Genomic DNA, 23444 nt, shown 5'->3' on the forward strand with positions numbered 1-23444 from the left:
TTTATAATGGTGGTTGAGAAGCATTAGAAATAATATTGTTGCTGATCAAAACTGGGGATCCATTGGGATTTGTGACCAGTAATTTATAATGGTACTTTTCTGCTGGACAGTGTGATTATTCTGACCTGACTCAGTTACCTTGAATAAACATGAAAAAAACAAAAACAAATAAAAACCCCACTTGATTATAATCAAAACTGGAGTCTTCTGAGCAGGTGAAATAAAATGGTTGAGGATTTAGGAGGGGAGGTAAGATGGCCAACTGGAGCCAGCTTTCCACAAAGGCTCACATCCAGAGGGAAAGATAAAGGGCAGAATTAACTCAATGAAGCTTAAGGTCAGAAGCTGAGCTAAGAAAGAAGATTGAGGAGTAAATATCATCCTTGCTGAGGCAAGCTGCAACTCCAAGGCAACAAACTACAGGTATAAAACCTATTGCCAAGAGGACAAGAGATCCCTGCCCCAAGAGAGTAGCTTTCTGAGTGCTCTCTACAAGTGAGCAGTGTTCAGAAGACCTTTTAACTCACAAGAGAAGGCCACTAAACACTGGTACTCATTCTCCAGGGAGATACCACCATTGAGCCTAGGCACTTTCTTACCCAGTATAAAATTGAACACTTCCCAGTCCATCCCTCCCCTCTCACCTGGCAGTCTGAAAGCCTGTCCCCTATGGAGCCTAAAGTGTTTGGCAATTCCTCAAGAGGTCTGGGCATGGTGTGGGCCACTGCAGGACTGCACTGAAACAGTGACTTGAGGGGTAGTTGGGGGGGGGTGCTGGGAGAGAGTAACAAGCAGGAGAGGGAGTAACATGGAGATGTGGTGGCCGGGTTCATGCCCAGGGTTAGATTTTTAGAGAAACACTTCCCATTGCTGTTGATCACTGTAGGGAGCCAGGCCTCAATCTGGGGAAAGGGTGTTGGTGGCTGAGAGCAACTGTTCAGAGATGCAGACTCTGTGAGAGAGAAATACATGCTGCAGTGGTACCTGCCTGTGGATGACAGTGATCACACCCTGGCACTGACTCTTAGGTTGCATTTTTCGGATGCTGTTGAGCACTAGAGGGAGCTAGGCTTCAGCTCCAAGAGGCTGCCCTGGTGACAGAGTGCAGCGCAGGAAGAGGCACTGACTCCCTTTTGACTCTGGAAGGCACATATGCCTGGTGCCTTTGCTCACTGAAGTGATTTGGGCTACAGTCCCCTCCCTCCCCCCTCAGAGTTACCAGTGTCAGGGTGAGGCTCTGGGTAAGGCGGGGAAGGAGGTGCCAACTTCCCTGGATGGACTCTGACTGGGCAGGCCTTCTTGATCCCATTTAGCATCAGATGGAACCACACTCCAGCCTCTTGAATTTCTGGAATGGATCTGACTAGGGATTCCTGTCATCAGGTTGCTGGACATCATTTGAACAATCCCAGTTGAGCAGTGATTGTGCTTCCTGGGACAATTGGATTAGAATTCTTGACTTGGGCTGCCCACCTTGGAACACTCCAAGGTTGAGTCATAGTTGTGGTGAAATGGGAAGAACAAATTCTCCTCTTGTAATTGTCACTGGAAGGGGGCAAGGTGTATCAATTGCTTGTATCTCCCCCCAGATGGGATTTCAGCCTAATTCCTGACTTAGTAGGATTGGATACAAACTGCTGACTACAAGACAGAGCCAGCTAGCCCTATCACACCAATCAGGTCCTCTGAATTTCTGGCTTTAGGTCTGAAAGGGACCTTGGTAAAGCTGAAGGGGAAAAATCATCAGCCCCAGCTTGTTGGTAAAGGGCTGGTTAGCTACAATTCCTAGAACCCTCAATTCAATCTCACCCTACCAATTTTAATATCAAAACTGCAGAAAATAATCGTGGGTCAGAACCAGGGAAAGTGTTCTAGTCATGAATAGTCAGAATAGATTAACTCCCCTAAGCAATGACAAGGGAGATACATCAGAAGATGTCATTTATAAGCAAATGGCTGTGATGTCAGAAATAGAATTCAGAATATGGATGGCAGAAAGGATGGAAACAGAAATGCAAAGTATTGTGCAAAAGTTATCTCAAGAAATTACTGAATTCAAAGACAAAATCACCAAGGATATGGACGTAATGAGAAAGAAGATAGCACAGCTCAGGAAATGAAGAAGTTATTTGAGGAGTTCTGAAATACAGTAGAATCCCTCAATAATAGAGTGGAGTAGGCAGAAGAAATGATCTCTGAAATTGAAGACAATGTTTGAACGTACTCAAATGCTCAAAGAGGCAGACAAATGGAGAGCAAAAACTGAGCATTGAAAGAGGCAGACAAATGGAGAGCAAAAACTGAGCATTGCTTGAGAGAGTTGTGGGACCACTAAAAAAAAGATCAAACATTTGCCTTCCTTCAATTCCTGAAGGAAAAGAGGATGGTTCTAAAGGCACAGATGCTCTATTCCAAGATTTTATGGAGGAGAGTTTTCCAAGTATTGCAAGAGACACTGAAATTCAGGTAGTAGACAGTTTCAGAACCCCAGCAAGACTCAATCCAAATAAAGTAGCTCCCAGACACATTGTAATTAACTTTGCCAAAGTTAATACAACACAGAGAGAAAATCCTGCAAGCAGCCAGATGTAAGTAAAGCATTATCTATGAAGGGAGAAATATGAGAATGACTGCAGATCTCTCAGCTGAAATCTTTCAAGGCAGAAGAAAATGGTCATCAACCTTCAATCTGCTAAAACAACTTCCATCCCAGTATCCTACATCCAGTTAAACTGAGTTCCATTTGTGATGGAGAATTCAAATAGTTTACTGACATACACATGTTGAAGAAATTGCCATAACTAAACCAGCTATCCAGGATATTCTGAGACTCATCCTCCATAAATATCAACACAATGGTCTACCACCAAAGTAAACTCACTGAGAAATTTTTGAACAAAATCTAACTTCCACAGTAGTGAAAAGATTAAAAATATCCACTGGACATTTGAAAAATGACACCCAAAACACTACCATGTTTATAAATTCTCTCAGTTAAGGTGAATAGCTTAAATTGTCCAGTAAAGAGGCACAGGTTGGCTAACAGGATACATAAACTCAGATCAGATATCTGTTGCATACAAGATTCTCATCTTACCTTAAAGGATAAAAATAGACTCAAGGTGTAGGTGAAGGAATGGACATCTACAGGCAAATGAAAAGTGGAAAAAATAGGGGTTGCAATTTTATTTGCAGATACAATAGGCTTGAATCCAACAAAGATAAGGAAAGATAATGATAGTCACTACATATTTGTCAAGAGAAACATTCAACATGAAGAGATTTGGATAATTTACATTTATTCACTCTACCAGAATTCTCCTCAATTTATGAAACAAACCCTAACATATATAAACAATTTGATATCTTCCTATACTATAATAGTTGGAGTTTTCACACCCTTTTGACAGTTTTGGATAGATCCTTGAAGAAAAATCTAAACAAAGAAATATTGGACTCAAACTTGACCCTACAACAAATGGACTTAACAGACATCTACAGAACACTTCCTCCTAATAAAACTGAGTGCACATTCATCTCATCTGCCCACTGATAATACTCAAAAATTGATCATATCTTAGGACACAGGTATAACCTCAATAAATTTAAAAGAATAGAAATTATTCCTTGTACCTGCTCAGAAAATCACAGACTAAATGTTGAACTCAACAGCAACAAAAATCTTCAAACTCAAACAAAGTCATGGAAACTAAATAATCTTAGGCTGAAAGATAGCTGGCTCAAAGATGACCTTAAGAATGAAATCACCAAATTTGTAGAACAAAATGATAATAAAGACATAAATTATCCAAACCTGTGAGATACTGCAAAGGCATTCCTCAGAGGGAAATTTTCAGCATTGAAAGCCTTCATCAAGAAAACAGAAAGAGAAGTCAACCATTTAATGAGTCACCTAGAGCAACCAGAAAAGGAAGAACATTCCAACCCCAAATCCAGCAGAAAAACAAACAAACAAACAAAATTAGAATTAAATGAAATTTTAAAAAAAGAACCATTTATAAGATCATCAAAACAAAAAGTTGACTTTTTGAAAAGATTAATAAAATTGACAAACATTTGGTAGCCTAACCAGAAAGAGAAAGGTAAAATCTCTAATATCACTAATCAGAAACAATAAAGGAGAAATAACGGATACCACAGAAATTCAAAAAATCCTCAATGATTACTACAAAAAAAACTATTCTCAGAAGTATGAAAAACTGGAGAAGTGTACCTATACATGAAGCACCATCTTTTTAGACTCAGCCAAAAAGAATTATAAAGTTTCAATAAACCTATATCAAACACTGAAATAGCATCAACTATATGAAATCTCCCCAAAAAGATAAGTTCAGGAACAGATGGCTTCACATTCGAATTCTAGCAAACCTTCATAGGGGAACTAGTAACTATATTACATAACCTTTCAAAAACATAGACAAAGAAGGAATACTCTCCAACATATTCTATGAAGCAAATATCATCTTGATCTCCAAACCAGGAAAGGACCCAACAAAGAAAGAAAACTATAGACCAATATCATTAAAGAATATCAATGCAAAAATATTCAATAAGATCCTAGCAAACAGAGTTCAATGACACACCAAAAAAGTTATACACCATGATAAAGTTGGCCTTATCCCATGGTTACAAAGTTGTTCAACATACATAAATTTATAAATATAATATATCACAAAAATAAAATAAAATAAAATAAAAAACAAAGACCACATGATTCTATCACTTGATGCAGAAAATGCTTTTGATAATATTCAGCATCATTTCATGATGCTTTCATAAGCCACTTAAGAAAATAGGCTTAGAAGGGTCATTTCTGAACCTCATAGAGGCAATATTTAGCAAACCCACAGTCAACATCATATTGAATGGAGCAAATTTGAAAACATTTCCTCTCAGATGAGGAACTAGGCAAGGATGCCCACTATCTCCACTGCTATTCAACATAGTAATGGAAGTCCTAGCCATCACAATCAGACAAGAGAAGGAGATGAAGGGTATGAAAATAGGGTCAGAAGACATCAAGCTCTCATTCTTTGCAGATGATATCTTATACCTGGAACATTGCAGAGACTCAACTACAAAACTATTAGAAGTGATCAAGGAATACAGCAGCATCTCAGGATACAAAATCAATTCTTACAAATCAGTAGCTTCTATATACGCCAACAATAGTCAAGCTGAAAATATAGTCAAGGACTCCATTCCTTTTACAGTAGTACCAAAGGAGATGAAATATCTGGTAATTTGCCTAACAAGGGATGTGAAAGATGTCTATAAAGAGCATTATGAAACTCTGAGAAAAGAAATAAAGGAAGATGTTAACAAATGAAAAAACATACCATGCTTGTGACTAGGAAGAATCAATATTGTTACCTTGTCCATACTACCAAAATAAATCTACAGATTTAATGCAATCCGTATTAAAGCAACCATTGTCATACTTTAAAGACCTTGAAAAAATAGTGCTTCATTTTGTATGGAATCAGAAAAAATCTTGACTAGCCAATACATTTCTCAGCAATCAAAGCAAATCAGGAGGTACCACACTATGAGACTTAAGGCTATAGTATAAATTAATAGGGATAAACACAGCATGATACTGGCACAAAAATAGAGAAGTAGATTTATGGAACAGAATAGAGAACCAAGAGATGAACCCAGTCACTTACCATCATTTGATCTTTGATAAGCCTATCAAAAACTTTCACTGGGGGAAAGATTCCTTATTTAACAAATGATATTGGGTGAACTGGATGGTGACCTGTAGATGACTGAAATTGGACCCTTACCTTTCACCATTAACAAAAATTGGATAAATATTTAAACTTAAAACATGAAACTACAAAAGTACTGGAAGAGAGTGCAAGGAAAAGCTTTAAGATACTGGCCTGGGAGAATATTTATGAGGAGGACCCCTCGGGCAATTGAAGCAACACTAAAAATTGTTGCTGTCCACTGGCCTAGTCAAAGACACGGAGGCAGACACTGCAGACAAAATGAATAATTTATTAAGGGATGGCTGCTGCTCACTTGAGCACAGCAGCAATTGGCTGTCTTTACTCACTTTCTTACATACTCAAACTCATCAGATAAAAATAATCCAATAACAAGGGAGACAAATGTAAAGATGCCTTATCAGCGTTAACACAGCAGAATATGTACACACCTTTCTGAACCAAGAATATCTTGTTTGGTGATAAACAACAATGGAGATGAACTACAAAGGGCTAGGTTGTCTGTTCTGTTTGCCTACTTCCCTATATGACTAACTGAAAGTTTTTATGTAAATAGAGGTAGGGGATTAAGTGCAATAGTCCATTGCCCCAGGCAAATAATCTGTCTCCAGCTAGGACTTGGTGAGGGTCTCCAGCACATTCTTTCCTTTAAGGCATGACTGCAGCCCAAGTACTGTAAATGTTCCTTCTCAGAGCCTCGTGGCCTCCAGGAGCACAAATGAGACTGATTCACCTCACATGAGTGCAGTGGACTGTACTTCCCCCTTACTAATTAAGAACTATTTGCCTGCACTGCTGTCATAGCCAAAAAGACAGCAGCATTCTGAGCACTAGTTTTCTTTATTTGTTGGACTTTTTTGCAAATGATATAAAGTATAAAAATTATGAGGCAAAAAAAGAACAGAGTACCCATGGAGATTTCAAACAAGGTATGAATCTTATCTAATGGGTTAAGTTGGGCAATTCCATCAGAAATACCTTGCAATATCTCATCTCCATTGATTTGTTGTAATTTTGTTAAAATGTGCTGTATAACTGATGTTGTAATTCAACAATATCAGCAGTTAAATTTTCATGGTTTAGCAAATGTTTCCTGACTTTATGCCAAGGAAATAAAGTTTCATTGTAAAAAACAGGAGTAATACAATAAGAAACATTCCAATCACATTTCAATTTCATTTGTTTTTCTAGACTATACAATTGATCTCCTAACAAAACTACTAAATAAGCTAAATAAGCTAAATCATTATGAATTTCTGTGTCAATTTTTTTTTTTAGTAACCCACAAACTTTCTGCATCTTTATTCCAATTAGATATGAATTTTTCAGTCTTAATAGATTCAGTAAGGGCTATTCCAGTGGCGGCTGCAGAAGCGGTGATGGCTATAATTCCAAGAATTTCTGCTATCAGTAGACTGATAAACTGCTTGGTCCTCTTCATTAGCTTCTGAGCCAGATTTGTGAGAATCAAAATCATGGGGGATTCTTCCCAAGGCTCATCAACTTCACTGGTAGCCAGACCCCGGTCCTGGTGCACAGAAGAAAGACCCCATCTCAGGAAGTATCAAATGTCATAGAAATGTTAAGACAAGTAAACAATTTTTTGAGAAAACCAGTTTTCTCATTCCAAGTTATGTTGTCCACAAGCTAAACAAAGGAAAGTTTTACACAACCCTGAGTAAAATGCACTTCTTGCAATTTAAAGAGAAAAGTATGTTGGAAATGATGGTGCAGTTGTAAATGTGGGAGCCCCTCAAGGCATGAAGGCCAAACAGAGCCAGTCCAATTTTCCATAAATCAAGTTGGGATGCATATCCAAAAATGCCTGGGGCTGGTAGCGAAAAACCACTCTCTTCCCACACTAATTCCTTTGAGGATGAGTATATAACATCAGTTGTGTTTCGCTTGTAACTAAGATAACCATCACCAGTTCCAAGTCTTCCCTTAACATAAGCAGAAGTTCTTCAATCAACAACAGACCCAAATTTAGTTTGCTGGAAGGCATACAAATGAGACCCTTGACATTTTGACCAATTAATCCAATCTATAATATCAGTAAATACATGAAGCTTGCCATGAGGCAGATGAGGCAACAAAGAATGTTGTGTCACTATTAATTTAGTAAAAGTCATAGTAGAAATATGTACATGTCTTTATTTTGGGGAGTATTGCTGAAAATGATCCATTGCCAAGCCCCAAAAGACAAACAAGGGGGCTCGGGCCCAACACAAATAGGAGGTCCCATAACTCCTGTGGAGTAATTCTTAAGAGTTGTGCCTTCTTCCTGAGGTTTAAATGGACCATGATCATCATATGGCTCAGGAAGCCAAGAAGTTTCAGTAACATAAATGGAAACAGAAGGCTCAAACCAGGAGACCCGTCTAAGTAAAGGAGGGTTAGGGACATAGCTCCAATAAATATAATTTGGGTTAGCACTTACCTGAACATTAAGAATGGCTATCATTGTGAGAAATAGTGCTCGGGGAGTTGCTGGATGGTTGCTCACCATCACTATGCTTCCTTGCATAGTTGAGAAAGTCCTCTCCATGTTATCTGAGGGAACGAGGTCTGCTCTCTCCTGTGCTGCATCCTCTAGATAGATTGTTGGCTTTGTGGGAACTCCCTATCCTCCAGTGTCAGGGAGGACATTCATATTGCCACTTTCCTGGCCTATCTCACATAGTGGCACTCTGTGTCAGCTTCACTGGCAACTATACACCCATTTTTGCTCTTAAAAGATATACCTGTTTTTTGGAAACATCAAACTGAACAAACTTGTTAATGCATGTATACAAGCATTACACATTTGTACAAGTTGAACAAAAAAATTCACTTATTGCTTTGTTCCAAACAACATTGCCCTTTATCCACACAAAAAATGTGGTTGTAAACAGGCTGGCTAATTGAAGAAGGTGGCTGTTTCACCCATAATTTAGAAGTAAGTGTATCACCTTCAGTATCTGAATTTAAAAAATTTAATGTAAATAATGTTGAATGTAGTCTATTTCTGGGGGACCCATTATATGCCACCCCCCCTTTCTGTTTAAGCAACATTTCTTTAAAAGTACAATTATGTCTTTCAGTAATTGCTTGACCAGTGCTATTACCTGGTATTCCAGTTATATGTTTAATATTGTAAATTTGAAAAAATTGTTCACATTTTTGACAAATATATGCAGAGCCATTGTCTTTTTTAATAGTCAGTGGCATGCCTAATACAGCAAATGTTTCTAATAAATGGGTAATAACAGAATCGACTTTTTCTGATGTAAGGGCAGTAGCTCATGAGAAACTAGAATAAGTATCAATTGAATGATGAATATATTTAGATTTATCAAATTCAGGAAACTGTGTAACATCCATTTGCCAAATTTCATTAGGCTTTTGTCCTCAGGGATTTACTCTGGGAGGTAAGTGGGGAATTGTAATTACCTGACAAGTGGGGCAAGTGTGAATAATTTGTTTAGCATCTCTTCAAGTTATAGAATATCTCTGTTTTAAACATGAAGCATTATTATGATGGATTGCATGTTCCTCTTGTGCCTTCTGAAAAGTGCCAATCAAAAGATCAATGGATTTATTACCGGCAGTTAAAGAACTAGGTAAACTAGAATGAGCTCAAATATGGGTGATAAAAATTGAAACATTTCTATTACAAATTAAATTTTGAAGAGTATAAAATAGATGAAATAATTCTGTATGATCATTGGTTGAGTAACAGAGGCAATGATAGAAATTTCAGCATGATAATCAGTGTCATTTATGCCGACATGGATGTAAAGTCCTTTTAAAGGGGAACTGCTTCATCCTAATATAATTCCAACAGTTCCCTCAGGGACAGGCCCATGCACTCTAGTAGTGAAAACACATGGGAGGTCATGGGGTACCAAAGAAACATTATTCATTAGCATTTTCATATGCAAGGGAAAGCAAGAGCATGTCTTGCTTGCTAGTTCCTGGAATTGAAACTCAATGGCAGAGTGAAGCCGTTCAAGGAACTTGACATATGGCTCATTTGCTCCTTGTAAAATTTTGGTAAAATATTGTCCACCACCAGGCTCTTCAAGCTGTGCCCAAGCATGCATGCAAACATCTCTGATTTGAAGATAAACCTTATCAGGAAGATTGATTTGCAAAAGTTTCCTGTCCCAGTTAGCTGATCATAAGTGACATGAGGGTAACTTTTATGTGGCTTATGTGCTTCAATTTTCCACCATGAAAAAAATTGGAGATACTGAGCAGGGGATAATGCAGTTTCAGCAAGTCTTTCCCAATCTCTAGGAGTTAAAAATCGATCCCCATAATATGATTTTAAAAGTCCTTGAACATAAGGGGCATTAGTGCCATAGGCCATAACAGCATCTTTCAAAGTTTTAAGAAATTTCAAATCAAACTCAGCATACCATACTTCGTTCTCACCTTCTAGGATAGTAATGTGAGAGACAGGCATGATCAACTCAAGGTCCCGGCTAAGAGAATCAGAGCCCTCCATAAAAATTTCAGGTTCAGTAGGAATTTTAATGTCTCGTGGATTAGGAATTACCACTGGTCTGGTTAATCTAGTTGCCATCAAGCTCTTATATTCATATGGAGGAGCAGTTGTAACAGGTCTACAGGTAACAGGATAAAAGTTTCCCACTAGTCCCTTTGGAGACCAGGGATGAGAGCACAAAGGCTTGGGTTCCTCAGGTGGAGGAAGAAAAAACATCTCATTTGAAATAGGTGGTGGCAGCAATTTGGGAGGTTTCTGCTTTAAGCTATCAAGACGTTCATTACACTCACTTAAAAAACTTTTTAAATTGGTCATTTTGTCTTGCAAAGACTGAGCAGCAGAATAAAAATTCACCTCTTCCTTGTCTAGTTCACCTGAGTCAATATTGGGGGCTAATGGTTTCATTTCATCATTAACAGTGAGTTTAATAATATCAGCAAGGGCTGATGGTTTCATTTCATCATTAACAGTGAATTTACCAATATCAGGTTTTGGTTCATCACAGACATAAGGAGAATATTGAGAGTCCTGTCTTTTTGAATCATTAGAAAATGTTTGTAATGCTAAAGCAATAAATTATAAACAGTTTAAATATTTATACTAATAATATTCTCTTGCTAATGAAACTTTTCATATCCTGTCTAATATCTTCCCAAACAGACAAATTCAATTGGGTTTTTGACTCAGGAGAAAACCAATAACAACATTTTCAAATGATTTCAAAAAGACAGCAAAAAGACTGAATCTTAACTGACACTCCCATGGAATCTAACAAAGATTTCAATAACTGAACATATTCCTCTTCTGTGGAAGCCACATTTCCCATTAGGATCCCTTAACTTTGCCTTGCCGGGAGTCTTGAGTACCTTCAGATCAGTTTTATCCACCTGGTTTCGCCCATTCCCAGTGTTCTTACCTTAAAGTCGGAGACCGGAGATTCAGTAGACAGTTGACCAGGTTCAGTCCAACCATACCCTGCTCGCTGCAACAGATGTTGCTGTCCACTGGCCTAGTCAGAGACATGGAGGCAGACACTGTAGACAAAATGAATAATTTATTAAGGGATGGCTGCTGCTCTCTTGGGCACAGCAGCAATTGACCGTCTTTACTCGCTTTCTTACATACTCAAACTCATCAGATAAAAATAATCCAAGAACAAGGGAAACAAAGGGTAAAGATGCCTTATCAGTGTTAACACAGCAGAGTACGTACACACCTTTCTGAACCAAGAATATCTTGTTTGGTGATAAACAACTATGGAGATGAACTACAAAGGGCTAGGTTGTCTGTTCTGTTTGCCTACTTCCTTATATGACTAACTGAAAGTTTTTGTGTAAATAGAGGTAGGGGATTAAGTGCAATGGTCCATTGCCCCAGGCAAATGATCTGTCTCCAGATATGACTTGGCGAGGGTCTCTAGCACATTCTTTCCTTTAAGGCGTGACTGCAGTCCCAGTACTGGAAATGTTCCTTCTCAGAGCCTCATGGCCTCAAGGAGCACAAATGAGACTGATTCACCTTACAAGGGGGCAATGGACTGTGCCTTTTCAAAAAATGTATTACTGGAACTGATGAAACTAAAAAGCTTCTGAACAGTCAAGAGCACAGTAAGCAAAACAAACGAACTTCAGAATGGGAGATTTTTGCAGGTTATGCTTATGACAAATGTCTGATAACTAGAATCAACAAAGAACTCAAACTAATCAATAAGAAATGAACAAATAACCCCATTTCTATGTGGGCAAGATACTTGAACACAAATTTCTCTGAAAGAAGACAGGTGCATGGCTTACAAACACATGAAAAAATGCTCATCATCTTTAAGCATAAGAGAAATGCAAATCAAAATGATAAAATAACAAAACTACAGATGTTGGCATGGATGCAGAGATGAGGGAACACTTCTACACTGCTGGTGGGAATGCAAACTAATATGACCTTTTTGGAAAGAAGTTTGGAGAATATTCAAGGAACTAAAAGTAGATCTACATTTGATCCTGCAATTTCTCTACTAGGTATATACCCAGATGATCAAAAATCATTTTACAACAAAGAAATTTTCACCTGCATGCTTATTGCAGCCCAATTCCTATTTGCCAAGTCATGGAAACAGCCCAATTGCCTATTGACTCATGAATGGATTAACAAATTGTGGTATATATGTACATCATGGAATATTATGCAGTCATAAAAAAGATGGAGACTTCACATCTTTTTTTGTTTACCTGGATGATAAAGAATATGGAACATATTCTTCTTAGTAAAAGTATCTAAAAATGGAAAATAAAGTATTCAATGTAGTCAATACAACTATGAAATCAATACAGAATCACCTACACATTCATATGAATGGTAAAACATAACTTAGTCTAGAAAGAAGGAGGGAAGAGGAAGCAGAGGGCAGGGGAAGGGAGGGGCCAGGACGAGGAATGGTATTTGGTGGGACTTCACCTAATATGCATAATGCAATGGTAAATTTCAAAACTATTAAGAATGGAGTATAAATGTTTTAACACAACAAATAAGTAAGCAAGATGATAGTTATGTTAATCAGTTCAATGTAAGCATTCCACATTGTATATCAAATCAATAGATTGTATCCCATAAATGCATCAAGGTACACAGTTATGATTTAATAAAGGAAAGAAAAAAAGAAGACTTTGCCAATGAGGATGCAGACCCACAACATCAGATGGATCATCCATGTCACCATGGGAGTTAACTAAGAGAGTGGCCTCAGCTGAAGTATGGAAAAGGCTGGCATTGAAGTGCTATCTCTTCTTTTGGTAAAAGGGAAAGGCCAGATCAATGATGGCAGAAAATGAGAGAGGTGACATCATTGACTGGGAAAGTCCCTAAAGTGTAAGCATTCTTTTTTTTTTTTTTTCCTCGTGGGAATCTAATTAAAAATATCCAAGCAAAAATTTGTATTATTTTAATTATATAATAAATAAATGATTAAAATCTTCTTTTATAAAAATATTAAAAAATGGTTGAGGATTTAAAACACTGTCAATAGAATATAAAAAAATGATATGAAGAGTGTGATAGTAGATAGGAGGGCTTAGCCTGCCCTTCCCCAAATTTCTTTAAATATTTATTTCCTTAAATACACAAATTACAATTCATGAGTAATTGATAAAAGCAAAAGCATTGGGAAATCGAAAATAATAAAAGAGCACAAGAGAAGTGCAAAAATAATCTGTTAAGGTTATCTGTGTATAAACAAATTCAGTACAAATGTCCAGATCACCCTAAGGGGATATTGAGAGATTGTTTCCTTCCTCCTTAAGAAAGCCTGTAGTTTGTTAATGTCGGTGAGATAACTCTTCATCTTTTATAATATTCTCTAACCTTTCCTTTGAGAGAAACATCAAATAGGAGTCTGTGAATACAGTGCATTAATTACACCATTCTTCTTTGCACATTTGATCTTATGTATGAATATATCCTGTGGAGAATCAGCTGTACTGTAAAAATGCTTAAAATCTCCTTTTCTTGTGTATCTTTTAAACACATTAATTACGTGGAAAAATAATTTATTTCTACATTACTGCAGAACATTCTGACTCTGAAGTTTATCAAATTTGTATTAACCACTTTAAAAAGATAATACTGGCTTTGAAAAACTACCAATAAGATAATTCATGTTAAGAACCACATGTGTGTGTGTGTGTGGGGGGGGGATTATTTATGTGAATTTGCACAGATGCCAGGGGTGGATGTCCTTAGCCTGGCAATGTATAAAACCAATAGCAAACTAAGCATGGTAGTTGTGGGTTAAATATCTGTAGATACCCAAAAGTTAAAGTTTGAAAGAGCAATAGGACATGATTGATGTGTGAATAAGGAAATTATCTAGTAGTTTAAATTTTTAAGAATCACAAGCATGTTACATGCTGTGATTTTTTAATGACCCTGGCACTGTGGGAAGGAATGTTATTCTTGCCTTGTCAGGTAGAGTGTGAATAGTTGTGAGGTAGATCATCAGTTCCAGTTAAGTGCTGTCTAATTAGTCCCACTGCTAGTCCGAAAGCATTGCCTTAATTGAGCTCATTTTAACAATGATAAAAATATACTTCTTGTGCTATGCAAATGCAGTCATTTTTCCCATTGGTAATTTTGGATAGTAGTGTTTACTGCAAATGCAAGATAAAGATAGAAAATTTGCTGAGAGGCAGGAAGTATCTACAACAAAATTTTGTCTGCCTAGCATCCAATATAGATAAACATAGGACAAATTACAAAATAATGACAAAATTGAATTTTAGTTGGATTAAGAAATTTTATTTTATGGTGCTTCAAAAATACATGAATTTGACAACATAATGATTATTGGTAGGAGGATTTCTTATTTTGAAAAAATAGTAACAAAAAAGCTTTTGCAAAGAAAAAGGCAGCACCAGGAATTCTGAGCAGCATTTGTCTCTGGAGCTGGGCTCTGAGCTGTGGCCTCCTCTTCAGCTGTTCCATCTCATGGAGATCCCTAGTGTCACTGCAGCAGCCTCTGTCACCCTGTGATCTGCTGTTACTGGGAGATCTGTAGGCAGGACACCAGGACATCCCGGGAGCTGGGAAATGGGAGTCAGCAAGGGACTTCTTGACCCCAAGAGGAGAACAAAAACAGTGGAAAACTGGCAAGTGGTTGTGTGTGTTTGATTGACCTAATCCCGCTGGCAACCATAAATACAAGCAGCAGTGATACTGCAAACCGGAAAGGCCTTACCTGTGAACTGTTTCAGTGTTTTTGAACTTGGCACTCAGTTGAACTGCCTTCAGGAGAGCTTGAGCAGGAGTGCGGAGAACATTGGTCATTGTGCAGGGCTCAAACTGAGCCTCTGAGCTGGGCCGCATGGAGCCATTGTGAGAGAACTGCTCCGGCAAGTTCTGCCCTCAGGGTCCCAGAGCAAGGATTGGACAGGAGTTGGTAACCTAGTGACTGAGCAGCCTAAAGGTGGGGACTGAGCTGCCTTACAGCCTTAACCCTTAGAGGCAGAGTGAGACTGATTTTGGCACACTGGAGACTTGGGCTGTTGCCCTAGGTAGAGTGCTGTGGAATCACATCTCATACCAACCTCAAACTCTTGGGCTTGGCACCGCCCAGACCTCCATAAGAGCTGCACTGTGACCCCCAACCCACAGACCATGCCCGCCAGGCCTCCACATGCACTGACAAGGAACTGCAGGAGATGTGCAACCCCGCGACCTCCTTCCTGTATCCTCCCTGCCTCCACACTGGCCCACTTGATTGGCCAGGGGTATTGGTAGCTGCATACCCTCTGGATCCCTCCCTGCCTCTGCACAGAACCCTTATCCTGGCCAGAGACTGCTGGAGCCTTGGGCTCTCTGTGCCAAACTCATTGGGCACCAGGCACTCCCAGAACCGTGCGCACCACCTCCTACCCTGTTGCTGGATCCGGGTGTGCCACACTCTGCAGCTGCTTCCACAACCAGAACTACTGGGCTGGGGCAGCCCCAGAGGAACTACACAGTGTCACTCCCTACAAAGATCCAGGAACAATAGAGTGATCCCACTCTGTCTAATCTTGGAGAGACACCTCCCCAACTCTGAGGACGGCCAGAGGCAATGGAGAAAATCAATCATGAGGCAAAATAAACAGAAAAACTCTGACAATATGAATAATCAGAGTAGATCAACTCCCCCAAGGATCAACAGGGAAGACACAGCACAAGATTCCATGCACAAACAAATAGCTGAGATGTCAAAAATCAAATTCAGAATCTGGATAGCAAATAAGATTGAATTAGAACTCCAAGCAGTAACCTAAAAGATATCTCAAGAATTCAACAAATTCAAAGCCCAAATGACCAAAGATTTTGACACATTGAGACAAAAAGTTGCAGCCATCAAAGATCTGAGAAACACAGTAGAATCCCTCAGTAACAGTATGGAGCAAGGAGAAGAAAGGACTTCTGACATTGAAGATAAAACTTTCGAATGCTCCCAAATTCTCAAAGAGGAAGAGAAATGGAGGGCAAAACCAGATCACTCAGAGAGCTATGAGATAATTTGAAGAAAACCAATATCTATCCTATAGGGATCCCTGAAAGTGATGAAGTGGCTTCACAAGGCACAGAGTCTCTTCTCCATGAGATTATGAAGGAGAACTTTCCAGACATGCCAAGAGATTCTGAAATTCAGATAGCAGACAGCTTCAGAACACCAGCATGACTCAACCCAAATAAAACATCCCCCAGACACATCATAATCAATTTCTCTAAAGTTAATATGAAGGAGAAAATTCTGAAAGCTGCCACATGCAGCTAAAAGGGGAAGAATATTAGAGTAACTGCAGATCTATCTGCTGAAACCTTTCAAGCTAGAAGAGGAGGGTCATCGACTTTTAATCTCCTAAAACAAAATAACTTTCAACCCAGGATCCTGTACTCAGCTAAACTGAGTTTCATCTACGATGGAAAAATTAAATATTTTAATGACATTCACATGTTGAAGAAATTTGCCATAATTAAACCAGATCTCCAGGATATTCTCAGACCTATCCTACATAAAGACCAGAGTAATCCACCACAAAAGTGAACTCACCCAGAAAATTTTGATCAAATTCCAACTTCCATAGTCACAAAAGGATTAAAAATGTCCACTAGACTCTCGAAAGGCTTATCAATATTCTTCAATTAATGTGAATAGTTTAAACTGTCCTCTAAAGAGGCACAGGTTGGCTGACTGGATACAAAAACTCAAGCCACATATCTGCTGCATACAAGAATCACACCTTACATTAAAAGACAAATATAGACTCAAGGTGAAGGGATGGTCATCTATATTCCAGGCAAGTGGAAAGCAGAAAAAAGCAGGCATTGCAATCCTGTTTGCAGACGCAATAGGCTTTAATCCAACACAAATAAGGAAGGATAGGGATGGACATTTCATATTTGTTAAAGGCAATACTCAATATGATGAGATCTCAATTATTAATATTTATGCACCCAACCAGAATGCACCTCAACTTATAAGAGAAACTCTAACAGACATAAGCAACTCGATTTCCTCTAGTTCCATAGTAGCTGGAGATTTTAACACCCATTTAGCAGTGCTGAATAGATCTTCCAAAAATAAGCTAAGCACCAAAATTGTAGATTTAAACTCAATTATTCAACATCTGGACTTAACAGATTACATAGAACATTTCATCCCAGCAAAACTGAATACACATTCTTCTCGTCAGCCCATGGAACATACTCCAAAATCAACCACATCCTAGGCCACAAATCTAACCTCAGCAAATTGAAAAAAAAAATAGAAATTATTCCTTTTATCTTCTCGGACCATCATGGAATAAAAGTTGAACTCAATAACAACAGGAACCTACATACCCATACAAAAACATGGAAGCTAAACAACCTTATGCTGAAGGATAGATGGGTTATAGATGAGATTAAGAAGGAAATCACCAAATTTTTGGAATGAAACAACAATCAAGACACAAATTACCAGAACCTCTAGGACACTGCAAAGGCAGTCCTACGAGGCAAATTTATAACACTGCAAGCCTTCCTCAAGAAAACAGAAAGAGAGGAAGTTAATAACTTAATGGGACTTCTCAAGCAACTGGAGAAGGAAGAACACTCCAACCCCAAACCCAGCAGAAGAAAAGAAATAACCAATATCAGAGCAGAACTAAATGAAATTGAAAACAAAAGAATTATACAGCAGATCAATAAATCCAAATGTTAGTTTTTTGAAAAGATCAATAAAATAGATAAACCTTTGGCCAACCTAACCAGGAAAAAAAGAATAAAATCTCTAATTTCATGAATCAGAAATGGTAATGATGAAGTAACAACAGATCCGTCAGAAATCCAAAAAATCCTCAATGACTACTACAAGAAACTCTACTCTCAGAAATATGAAAATCTGAAAGAAATCTACCAGTTCCTGGAAGTACGCCACCTACCAAGACTTAGCCAGAATGAAGTGGAAATGTTGAACAGACCTATATCAAGTTTTGAAATAGCATCAACTATACAAAATCTCCCTAAACAAGAAAAGCCCAGGACCAGATGGCTTTACATCAGAATTCTACCAAACCTTTAAAGAAGAACTAGTACCTATACTACCAAACCTTTTCCAAAATATAGAAAAAGCAGGAATATTACCAAACACATTCTACGAAGCAAATATCACCTTGATCTCCAAACCAGGGAAAGACCCAACAAGAAAAGAAAGTTATAGACCAATATCACTAATGAACATTGATGCTAAAATACTGAATAAAATCCTAACAAACAGAATCCAAAAACACATAAAAAAAAATTATACACCATAACCAAGTGGAATTTATCCCAGGGTCTCAAGGCTGGTTCAATATACGTAAATCTCTAAATGTAATTCAGCACATAAACAAACTAAAAAATAAAGACCATATGATTCTTTCAATTGATGCAGAAAAAAACTTTTGATAATATCCAGCATTCCTTCATGATCAGAACACTTAAGAACATTTGTATAAAAGGGACATTTCTTAAACTAATAGAGGCCATCTACAGCAAACCCACAGTCAATATCATATTGAATGGAGTTAAATTGAAATCATTTCCACTTAGATCAGGAACCAGGGAAGGTTTCCCATTGTCTCCATTGCTCTTTAACCACATAATGGAAGTTTTAGCCATTGCAATTAGGGAAGAAAAGGCGATCAAGGGTATTCACATTGGGTCAGAAAAGATCAAACTTTCACTCTTTGCGGATGATATGATTGTATATCTGGAAAACACTAGGGATTCTACTACAAAACTTTTAGAAGTGATCAAGGAATACAGCAGTGTCTCAGGCTACAAAATCAACACCCATAAATCTGTAGCCTTTATATATACCAACAATAATAAAGCTGAAAAAACAATCAAGGACTCTATTCCTTTCACAGTAGTGCCAAAGAAGATGAAATATTTGGGAGTATACCTAACAAAGGACGTGAAAGATCTCTACAAAGAAAACTATGAAACTTTAAGAGAAGAAATAGCTGAAGATGTTAACAAATGGAAAAACATACCATGCTCATGGCTGGGAAGAATCAACATTGTTAAAATGTCTGTACTACCCAAAGCAATATATAATTTTAATGCAATTTTTATTAAAGCTCCATTGTCATACTTTAAAGATCTTGAAAAAAATAACACTTCGTTTTATATGGAATCAGAAAAACCTTGAATAGCTAAAACATTACTCAGCAATAAAAACAAAGCAGGAGGAATCATGCTACCAGACCTGAGACTGTACCATAAATCGATAGTGATCAAAACAGCATGGTACTGGCACAAAAACAGAGAAGTAGATGTCTGGAACAGAATAGAGAACCAAGAGATGAAACCAGCTACTTACCATTATTTGATCTTTGACAAGCCAATTAAAAACATTCAGTGGGGAAGATTCCCTATTTAACAAATGGTGCTGGGTGAACTGGCTGGCAACCTGTAGAAGACTGAAAGTGGACCCACGCCTTTCACCATTAACTAAGATAGACTCTCACTGAATCAAACATTTAAACTTAAGACATTAAACTATAAAAATACTTGAAGAAAATGCAGGAAAAACTCTTGAAGTAATCGGCCTAGGTGAATATTTTATGAGGAGGACTCCCCAGGCAATTGAAGCAGTATCAAAAATACACTACTGGGACCTGATCAAAGTAAAAAGCTTCTGCACACCCAAGAACATAGTAAGTAAAGCAAGCAGACAGCCCTCAGAATGGGAGAAGATATTTGCAGGTTATACCTCCATTAAAGGTCTAATAACCAGAATGTACAGAGAACTCAAACATATAAGCAAGAAAAGAACAAGTGATTCCCATCTCATGGTGGGCAAGGGACTTGAAGAGAAACTTCTCTAAAGAAGACAGACACATGATCTACAAAACACATGAAAAAAAGCTCATCATCCTTATTCATCAGAGAAATGCAAATCAAAACTACTTTGAGATATCACCTAACCCCTGTAAGAGTAGCCCACATAACAAAATCCCCAAACCAGAGATGTTGGTGTGGATGTGCAGAAAAGGGCACACTTCTACCCTGCTGGTAAGAATGCACACTAATATATTCCTTCTGGAAGGATGTTTGGAAGATACTTAGAGACCTAAAAATACACCTGCCATTCGATCCTATAATTCCTTTACTAGGTTATACCCAGAAGACCAAAAATCACAGTATAACAAAGACATCTGTACCAGAATGTTTACTGCAGCCCAATTCATAATTGCTAAGTCATAGAAGAAGCCCAAATGCCCATCAATCCATGAATGGATTAATAAGTTGTGGTATATGTACACCATGGAATATTATGCAGCCTTAAAGAAAGATGGAGACTTTACCTCTTTCATGTTTACATGTATGGAGCTGGAACATATTCTTCTTAGGAAAGTATCTCAGGAATGGAAGAAAAAGTATCCAAGGCACTCAGCTGTACTATGAAGCTAAATTATAGCTTTCAGATGAAGGATATAACCCAACTATAGCACAAGACTATGGGGAAAGGGCCAAGGAAAGGGAAGGGAGGGAGGAGGTTATAGTGGAGGGAGGGTAATGGGTGGGGCCACACTTACAGTGCACATTAGAATGGGTACAGGCAAAACTTACTAAATGCAGAATACAAATGCCTACATACAGTGACTAAGAAAATGCCATGAAGGCTACGTTGAACATTTTGATGAGAGTATTTCAGATTGTATATCAAACCAGCACATTTTACCCCTTGATTGCACTAATTTATACAGCTATGATTTAACAATAAAAATTAATTAATTAATTAAAAAAAAAAAACTTTGCCTGATGCCTACGGAAAAAAGAATTCAACGTCCCATATCCTAGTAAATGGTAAAATAATTTGTGGCAAACAAAAAGTAGTGCCAAGGCAAACCAAAACAAGAATATATTGTGAGAAGAGAAGTTTGCAAGGCTTTTATACATAAACCAGGCTGGATAAAATAAATGAAACACTACACCAGTGAGGTTCACTATCTAAAGAAAATAAAAAGCCAAACTGTCAACAGTAATAGAAAATGTCACCAAATGTCAGAACTAGAACTCCTACAAAATAGAGCAGAACATTTTCCTGGAGATAAAAGACTGCTGCACAAACCTATCGGAACTCTATAAATCAAATTCATGAAAAAGGGAGACCTCAATAGGCTAGAATGTCAACATTAATAAACAGAGTCAAATAGAACTACCACGTTAGAATAGAAATAAAAAAAAAAGAGAGAGAAGTAGAACTATTATTTCCAGTTGTCAGGTTTTGCAGCAGTATATTTGTATGCATTCTAGAAGGTGATGGTAGTAAAGCATAGTATAAAAAGGAAAAAAGAAGATATTGGAAAATAAGTGGGTGCATCAAGAAGAATAGAAAAGGAATCATTAATCTGTAGCTCTTGCAATTTTGTTTGTAACATGGCATACAGTTAACAACTATCATAGATAGAGTGTGAATATACGCCAGCAACTCTGCTTGCCATTTACGAGATTACTTAGAAAAATGTTGTCATTATCTTTTAGAGATTAGAAGACTGGATCAAAAGGCATTTGTTAATTGACTGGCTTCACGTAGTGACTAAGTACCTGAGTGTGATTCAAGCCAGCACATATTATTTGGAAACCTAATATGCTCATTCATTCTCTTGTAATATAACTTATTTGCTTATCTAAAATAATAGCATAATTGTGATCTTGTGTTCAGAGAATGTAAGATCATCACCACTGGTATCACAACATATAAAATAGAGAACAGTGATTTTTTTTTTCTGTAAAGCATATTTTCATGTTAAATCATCACAGAAAAATCCAGTTTGCAGTTGTGAAAATATGAGTGTGATAGTGTGATTCTTATCAGGTATTAAACTTTACAAGGTTAAAAGTTACCAACTGGCCAATTTTGCTCCAATAGAAAGTAATTTGGTTCCTGACGAGTGACTGATGATTTAGTCATAAATAACTTGACCTCTTGGCAAGACTGTGAAACTTTAGAAAATATTTGCCTAACATTAGGGTTTTGTTTTAGCTCAGCTGCTGCTATGCTATTATCCTGACAATAATTAGTCAAAGGTTCCATCGCTTAAGGATGCTTCATAATGAAACCATGTTACCTGCCCAGAGATGGATGATTATCTTCTAATTTGTGGAGTTAGGAAGGACTGCATCCAAATTATCTAAATAAGTAAACAAATTTTCTGACTTATTTTCGTCCTCATAGTGATTACATTTACAACATACTTTCACAGGTGACATCACTCATTATATAAAATATTCTGGAGTGGCAGCAAAGTAGGAGGGCATATCATCCTAAGGTAAGGCTTCTTAGATGAAGCTGTTTATAATACTGACTTGCAAAACTAATATAAATGGGGATGATTAACACCCCCATGATTCTGATTCTACACACCTGGAAAGGATCTGGGCACATCTATAATTGAAAAACTGTATTTGATGTTTAAGCATAGACTCTATTAAAAACTATTATTCAAGGTGGATAAAGAATATTTGGTGTGCAAAATTAGAAGAGTCTGTTGAATTAAACTAATACACCATAAATTCCGAAGAGAATTCTGATATACTACATAATCTAAAGTCTTTTGAGATTTGTGCATGACTGTGCACATTTACCTGTTCTTCATGACTATATCTCTTTGAAAAAAAGCAGAAAAATATAGAATTCAAATAATTCCATCAGAATCTTCAAACATCAACTTGAAACCCTACTAAGAAATGAGAGACCTCAGAGTGATGTTCCCCAAAAGAATTCTGATGGATGGCAGAAAAAGTAACAATATCTCAGAAATTGGGAGCAGAAGATAGTGATTTAAGAAAAGAATTTAATGAGTGACGTGGAGCAGTTGTTCCAGGTCCTCTCAGGAAGAGACAGATTGCAGCTTATGCCCTCTCGCCAAAGCCAAGAATATTTTAGCACTATTCTAATGAAGTGGAAAATCTGTAGCAATGGTACTACAATAGAATTGTAGTTGTGGAACTGGAGAAATCTTGGTTCCATCTGGGAGATATCTAAGCTCTTCTGTGGCATTCCCTCAGGAGTAGGGAATTTCTCCATTTCCACAGCTATAAATCTATTCTATGCCAGCTTCATCTCTAGCCGCCTTCTGCAAAGCTTTTCTATCTGGCCTCACTGCTCACACACTCACTCCACCACAATCTAATCTCCACACAGCTGC

This window comes from Nycticebus coucang, chromosome 1 (assembly GCF_027406575.1).
Source record: "Nycticebus coucang isolate mNycCou1 chromosome 1, mNycCou1.pri, whole genome shotgun sequence".
In the NCBI taxonomy this organism is placed as follows: domain Eukaryota; kingdom Metazoa; phylum Chordata; class Mammalia; order Primates; family Lorisidae; genus Nycticebus; species Nycticebus coucang.